The sequence below is a fragment of the Myotis yumanensis genome, unplaced genomic scaffold (genome assembly GCF_028538775.1).
Source record: "Myotis yumanensis isolate MYYU_CA2020_CCGP unplaced genomic scaffold, mMyoYum1.0.hap1 SCAF_10, whole genome shotgun sequence".
NCBI lineage: Eukaryota > Metazoa > Chordata > Mammalia > Chiroptera > Vespertilionidae > Myotis > Myotis yumanensis.
The window spans coordinates 6,991,653-6,998,988 of record NW_027223761.1 but is presented as its reverse complement, the minus strand read 5'-3'; the positions used below and the strand labels follow the sequence as shown (position 1 = coordinate 6,998,988).

The window sequence follows — 7,336 nt, the reverse complement described above, 5'->3', positions numbered from 1 at the left end:
TGCCGGATTCGGGAAAACCTGGATGCGGTCTGAAGACTCTATGGCAGCAAACTAAGAATGTTCCTTTCTTTTTGTTGTTGTTGATTTTAGAGAGAAGCAGGGAGGGAGGGAGAGAGAGAGAGAGAGAGAGAGAGAGAGAAACCTCCATTTGTTGTTGCACTTACTGATGCATTCATTGGTCGCTTCCTGTACGTGCCCTGACTGAGGATCGAACTCACAACCTTGGCGTATCGGGGTGGTGCTCTAACCCACTGAGCCACCCGGCCAGGGCGGGAATGTTAAGTTCTTGACTCTGGTGGTCCTCGGAGCCTGATTCTGTGGAGGGCAGCTCAGCTGGAAGGAAACACACCCTACCGTGTCAGAGGTCACGGGCCTCTGGATGGCGCCATACAGTCCCATGACCAAGGAGAAGCAGTCTGTGTCACTTGGGAATTATTAAACAGCAGTGAGATGAAGCTTTCCCTGCCCATGAGGAAACCTGTGTTTCAGCTGCCGCTGGTCTTTCTGTGTTTACTTCCAGGCGTGTGTGGGAGGACAGGGTGCGCAAGGCTGGGCTTCTTTTGGTGCTGGTGGGAAAATAAAAGAGGGTGAGTGGGGGGAACCCCAAAGATCCTGTCCCTCCGGGACTCAGGGCTGTACCACAGCCACAGGATTGCCCAGGTGGACACAAACCCCAGGGCACCGGGGAAGCCGCTTGAGCCCAGAACCAGGACCACGATTAGAGACCTGCCTCCGCCTCCTTAGATCCCTGCAGCAGGCCGGGGAGGGGCTGTCCTTTGGGGATTGAGCCTCCACCCAAGCAGCCCAGGGATGCGGAGATACAACTTGAACAAGGCAGGCAAGGCCCCTGCCCTCAAGGAGCTGACAGCCGGGGAAGGGAGAGATGCCAGGAGACGCGATGAATACGTAAAGTTACAGGATGCTAGGCCGTGATGCGTTCTAAGGAGAGAAAAAATGAAGGCAGTTAAGGCAGAATGAAAGCTAGGTATCGGAATGAGCAATGGGCAGGATATCTGAGAGGCAGAAGTTTGCACGTGTGTGTGTGTGTGCGCGCGTGTGTGTGTGTGTGTGCAATTTTGGCACGCTGTGTTTGAAATGCCTTCCGCCAGGCTGGAGGCAGGAATTTGGGTACCTTGAGTACAACAATGGTTTTGAAGCTATGAGGGAGGTTACTTCAGCAGGTCCAAGGGCTGGCACCTTCTCACAGTTGAGAAGACCCTGTAGACAGGCTACCTCATCGGCCCAAAATGACGTGGCTGGTGGGTGGCGGAGCTGGGGTTTGAACCTGCCAAGCCTGTTTGCAGCTGCCACAGAGTCTTGCTGCCGTGGGGCTGTGGGCAGGTCGCTGGACCTTTCAGAGGTTTGGTTTCCTCACCCATCACAGGGGAGGTGGGCAGTGGAGGGGAAGGTGGAAGACGGGGGTGATGCAGGGGGCCTGGTGGTGCTCAGACAGGTCCCCAGACGGGCCACCAGAATGGTTCTGGGTGTGCCCCCTGCCCCCTTCCCACCAGTCTCAGACCCCTGCTCTCATCGGAACAGTCAAGTCTTCCAGGAAGAGACGGGGCACAGAGCCCAAGAACCAACATGTCACTTTACATGAGAAGCCACCCATCACCCTGCCTGGAATTTCAGGCTCAGCATGACCGGGGGGCCCTCCCTGTGGGCACAGGATCCCAGCAGGCAAACCCCTGCCAGGCAGGGTTGGAGGAAGGGCAGTTGGAGAGGGATGCAGGGTTGGTGGGACCGGGCGGGGTCTCTGCAGTGCCCTGGGCCCTGCTGGGGGCCTGGAACAGGCCTGTGGCCTCAGCCAGCTCCTGGCAAGGGCACCGCTCCCGGGTCAGCGCCGGGCTGGGCTGGCACTCCTGAGGCTTCCGGGGCTGGCCGGGCCCTTCTGCTGACTAGCTGACTAGGTCTTTCTTTAGAGCTGTTACTATCTCGCTGCCTGTCCGGGCTTGGTGGGGCCCCACTGCCTCTGTGGCTTAGCACTTCCACTTTGGGGCAGCCAGAGGCTTCGAAGTGAAAATGCCAATGGCTCCTGTCACGTGGGGGCTGGGCAGGTGCCTGGCCGCACTACTTCCTGTCCCCCCTCCTCCCTCCCCTGCCAGCTGGCAGGAGGAGCCTCCAGCTGGCCACACTCTGTGGAAAGTGCAATTTGTTGTCTCCCCCGGAGGGCCACTCCCGGCTGTGCCCTCTGACCAGCTCAGCCCTGACCTCCCTGGGCACAGGATCCCAGCAGGGACCCCCCCCCCCCAAAGGCACCGAGCCTTCAGCATGGCTCCATGGAGGTCCTGAGCCCCAACTTAGCTCTGCCTGCCCTGGGCCTCTCAGCTGAGGCTGGAAGAGCAGCCTGCAATGCAGGTGCTTGGGGAGGGCAGACCCCCAGCCCGGAGCCTGGAGGCAGCTCTGCCTGGGTCTGCTCACTGCCCCCTGCCAAGCTGTGGGCCCGGCCTGCTCCCTTGAGAGTCACTGCCCAGAACGCGTAGCCTGGCACTGGGCGGTGACTAAATGGAGGTGCCAGCATCTTGAGACTCGGGGGCCTTCACAGGGCTGGGGTTTGGGGGCCAGCCCAGGGGCCATGGAGAGCACCGCTGTGCTCGGGCTGACTTTGGAAAGCTTGGCGTGTGGAGGCAACTGGCGGGCGGTCCAGGCTGCAAAGGCTGCCCAGGCCCCGAGCCCCCGGGGGCCCACCCAGGGCTGTGGCTGCCCATTGGAGGCAGGTGTGCACCCCTCCCGTGGGCAGAGGCAGTCTCCGTGGGATGCAATTTGAGTATTTGGAGCCACGCACTTGGAAAATACCGGAGAGAAAGTTTAGTGATAAATCAGAAGCGAATAAAGCCAAAGCCGAAGCCGTCATGTGCTAGGTGTGTCTGCAGAGAGGAAAGTGACAAGGCGAATTCTGATATCACAGAGGGCCCCAGGCTGAGAGCAGGAGGCCCAGAGCAACGGCCTGGGTCTGCTTTACCTGAGGGCTCGGCCCCACCCCCACCCCCCAAGTCCGCCTCCAGAGCAGAGCAGGGAAACAGGAGGGAGGGTGAGGGCGCAGGGAGGAGCTCTGGTTTTGAAGTTCAAGACCTGCTCCTGCCTCTGCTAGACAGGTACCCTCAGCAACACAGGGCCTCCGTCCCGCCTGTGGAGAGATACCAGCCCTCCGTGCGGACCACCCTTGGTCCAGGAGGAGGGAGGAGGAGGTCAGCCCCTGTGGGTGTTGGTGGGTCCCAGTTCCCATGGCCATCCACCCTCCACTGACCTGTGCGGTCTACTCTGTGCCAGGCCCCTGGGTGCGGGGCCCCCCTGCCCGCCCTGCCCGGCTCCTCTGCAGGAGCTGCGTCGGGTCCCCTCAGTTCAGGAAGATGCCGCCTCTTTCCCCTCCCAGGGCCTTTGCACCAGTTGGTCCCCCATTTCCTATGGGCCCCGTCTTCCCGAACGTACTCCCACCCCTTTAGGTCTCCGCTTCCCTGGGGACACCGTCCCAGCGTCTGCCAGCCTGTGGCCGCCTCCGCTTCTCCTCGAGGTCTGCGGGGTTCGCTCGGGCTCCAGCTCAAGCCCCGGCTGGCTGTTGGAGAGCTGGCCTAACCTCTCTGTGCCTCAGTTTCCCCGTGTGTAAACTGGGAACCACAAGGGTCCCAGCTCCTGGGGGTTGTTGTAAGGAATGCACAGCCGGGCTAACGGCTGTGCACATGCTCCTGTCATCATTTATTTTGTGGTCACTGTCATCAGACTGCGGGATCCCCAGGGCAGGGCTCCGCACCATGGCCCCAGCGCAGCACCTGGTGCGAAGCACTGAGCCTCTCCCCAACCTGCCTAGGCACCTAGAGGGGCGTGCACGCTCGGTGCCGGCCCTGCCCAGCTAGGAGGCAAGTGGCAATACCCCTGCTTCTAGGAAAGCCGGACACACAGTAGGTGCTCACGACATGGCCGGTTGACACCAGGAAGCCCGTGGCCCGATTCGTGCACGCTCCCTCCCTCCCTCGCACAGGACACGGTGGAATGCTGAGGCTGCCCACACGGACTTCAGGGGTGTAGCTGCTTCTAACGACACCCATTTCCACAACAAAGAAGCTCGCCTCCGTGGGGCCGCCTCGCCTCGGCGCACCCGGGAGGCGCCGTGGGAGCAGCGGACGAGGAGCCTGCGCCCCGCAGAGGCCCCCAGGGTCGGCCCGGGGGCTGTCCCGGTGGGTGAGGCGGCGCGGAGGGTCTGGGGTGGGGGCTCGCGAGGAAACCACGCAGCGAGGTGGCGCCCAAGGGGCGTGCGGCACCGACGCCTCCAGCCGCGATTTAAAGGGCAGCGAGCGGCGGAGGGATCCCTGCCGGCTGCGCAGCGCGGATCCCTCCGCCGCGGGAGGAGTGCGGCGGCTCGGCTCCAACAAATTCGCTTTTTGTTCCTCCGCCGCGGGAGCAACCGGCGGGGACTCCTTTCTTCCTCGGGTTTCTCCGCCTCCCCCCGCGGAGTCCCGTAAAAGCAACAGAGGTGACTGGGGCGCGCGAGCCGGAGTGGTGTCCTTCCGCCCGGCCGAGGGCACTCCTTTTCGTGTCTTCCCACCGTGCCCGGGCGGCGTCCGGGCGGCTCACCGGGGGCGGCGACGCGACTGCGGCGCGGTCGGCGAGACTCCGGGGCTATGAGGTGAGGGCGCCCGGGTACAGGAGGTGGCAGCGCGGCGCCAGCCCCCGGGACACGAGCCTCGAAGCTGGCGGCGGCCTCTGGGACCCCGCGGCCGCGTGCGAGGCGAGGTGAGGCCTGCGGCGCGGGGGGCGCGGGGGCGCGGGGGCGCGGCGCGATGCGATGCGATGCGATGCGATGGGGGCGGGGGGCTCGGCCGCGGCTGGGACTCATTTCTCGACAGCGGAGGGAGCGGGCGGTGCTGCGGTCGCGCCGCCATCTTGGATTTTACTCTCCATTTTTCTCTGGAATTATTTTTTGGTGATTAATTTTTTGGGGGGGACGGGAAGTGTCGCCGGGCAGCGCGGGCCCCCCCAGCGCAGCGGCCTGGCGAGGAGCCTCGACGCGCCCCGAGGAGCGGGCGGCGCCCGGCGGTGAGCGGGGCGGCGGCGCCCTGGGCGGGCGGGGGGCGGGCCGCGGGGGCGCCGGGCCGGGCGGGGGCCGGGGCTGCGGGTGGGGCGCGGGGCCTGCAGTGGGCGCCGTCGCCGGAAGGGAGCGGTAGCGGCCGCCGGGCCGCGCGGGGCCGGGCCCGGCCGCACGAGGGGAGCGGCCCCGGCGCTCGCGATTGGGGGACTGTGTTTTCCCTCTGCTCCAATGGGCGGCCGGGAGCCGGCTCGCCCAATCTGCTCCCGCGGCCGCGCTCCACCTCGGGGTGTTTTTTGTTTGGGCTCGAGCCTCCGTCCGCTCGGCGCGCGGGCCGGCCCCCACCCTCTCCGCCCCTCGGTGACAGCGGAGCGTCCCGGCTCCCGGGCCCCTCGGCCCGGACCCCGCTGCGCTTCGGCCGCTTCCCGCGCAGCCGGCCGGCGCCTCGGCCCCGAGAAGACGCGTGGGTCCCCCCGCGTCGTCCTTCCCCGTCGCCGCACGCGCTGGGTCCCGCGCCCCTCCCACCGCGAGGGGGAGGCGTGTGTTCTGGGGGACCGTCCTCCCCACCTGTCGGGACGGCGTGGGAGCGCGCGGGACCCCGAGAACCGCGCTCGCTGCGTCCGGGTCCTCGGGCCCCGCTCGAACTTCGCGTCCCCCGAGGGGGCGAACTCGCGGGTGCCGAGGGGGCGACATGTGTTGTTTGAAGCCACTTTTTAAGGACTTGCCGAAGGAAACTCACCCCGGGTTTGGGGGGGGAATCTAGACCGGGGGGCAGAGGAACGGGTTGGTTGCGATTGCGATTTTCATCGGGACCTTTTTAGGTTTGAACCACTTGGATGTAAAGTGTCGCCACGCGTGGCCTTGTGGCCCTGGAGGCTGCTTGCTGTGTGGGGGCCACCCGAGGAAACTTTTCCCTTGAATATTGAGGGCACGCCTGTAACTTTGGGGGATTAGTAGTAAAAGCATAAACATGTTGGAAAGGAAGGGAGAAATCACTGCACGCGGTGGGAAGTGTCAGAGGGTTACTTGTATCTAGAGATGCGAGTTTACTTTGTAGCAGTTTGGGGTGTGGCCCTGTCACTGTTGGGGCTCCCCTATCTGTATTCCGAGATTAAAGTCCACGAATGCTTTTAATCCCAGCGTGTGTGGGAACTCGGGCCCCGTGTTCAGTGTTTGATCTCTAAACCTCGTACGTTCTGCTCTCCCCTTCCTGTGCGCCAGCCCCATGGGTGTCCGTGCCCGGCGCCTTTCCGGGCCGCATCCGCCCCGCAGTCCTGCACCCTCCCCCGGTCACAGCGGTGACTGAGGGACAGTCAGCCTCCTGGTGAAACCTCCTCCTGCACACACGGTGCCGGGGCTGCTCACTCGGGAGAACGCGCACTTCCTGTGCCCCTGAGCAGCGGCTACATCGTGTTCTGTGCTTTATATATATGTGTTACGTTTGGTTGTTTGCTTGCCTCTCCTCTGCGCTTCCTTGTGAGCTTGTTGCTACTTATCTCCATTCAGGGGCAGGGACAGAGAAGGTGCTCGTTCAGTAGACACTTGAAAGTGTTAAATTTGTTAATCTCCCAAGTTAGCAAATTCAGTAGCTTGTATTTAATTGTTTTAATAACATCTTCTAATGTTATTAAAACGTTGTCAATTAGCAGAACAACTTAGAGCGAAATGAATGTTATGGATATTTATTCTTTATGAGGAGAGGAGAGTAGGGAGGGCTGTTTTCACCCTTAAACTTGGAAGTTGAGCTCTGTCATTTGCAAGTGCTCTCTTGCCTGTATTTTCATGTCTTCGGGTACACACTGAATTGCTTATGCTTTGAACTCCCCGTGCTTGAGCCAGACACCAGTGGGCAGCACTGGGGGAGGTGGCTAGGCTGGGAGGACGTCAGAATAAGCATGTGAAGGAAGTGGTTGCAGGTTGTTCGCACGCCTTTGAGCATAGAATTTTGTGGGTGGGGGATGTTGGTTTGTAAATTTTCCCCTGGTCATATCAATCTGTCATTGAACCTGATTTTTCTTTACATGAGTATCATTTGTTAAAGGGCATGAGTATGTGGCCCAGTTGTGTTATAAAGACACATGTTTGTGTGTGTAGCTTCTGAACAGCTCCCTGTTCACAGGAATGCCCTTCCCATGGCTTATGAGAGAAATCCTTTCAGATAAATCACATAGATTCCATTTTTTATACTTCCATTTTACTTTATTTTTTTATTCTTTATTGTTGAAAGTATTACATATGTTCCCCTTTTCTCCCCCATTGGCCCCCTCCAGCCCACCCTGCCCCCTACCCCAGGCCTTTTACAACCCTATTGTCTGT

The 7,336-nt window shown here is 61.7% G+C and overlaps 1 protein-coding gene across 6 annotated transcripts in view; it reads left to right on the top strand.

Moving 5' to 3' along the window:
• The first annotated feature begins 4,441 nt into the window (after positions 1–4,441).
• The window catches only part of KMT5B (lysine methyltransferase 5B), a 53,479-nt gene continuing 50,584 nt past the window's right edge, over positions 4,442–7,336 (top strand). For 3 of the 6 annotated variants that reach the window (XM_070427683.1, XM_070427682.1, XM_070427679.1), the window contains exon 1: positions 4,442–4,728. The gene's annotated coding sequence lies outside the window, so the exon portion shown is untranslated. Of the gene's footprint in view, positions 4,729–4,901; positions 5,032–7,336 lie in introns of those variants that run through there. The other 3 variants (XM_070427681.1, XM_070427680.1, XM_070427684.1) reach the window with 3 other exon arrangements.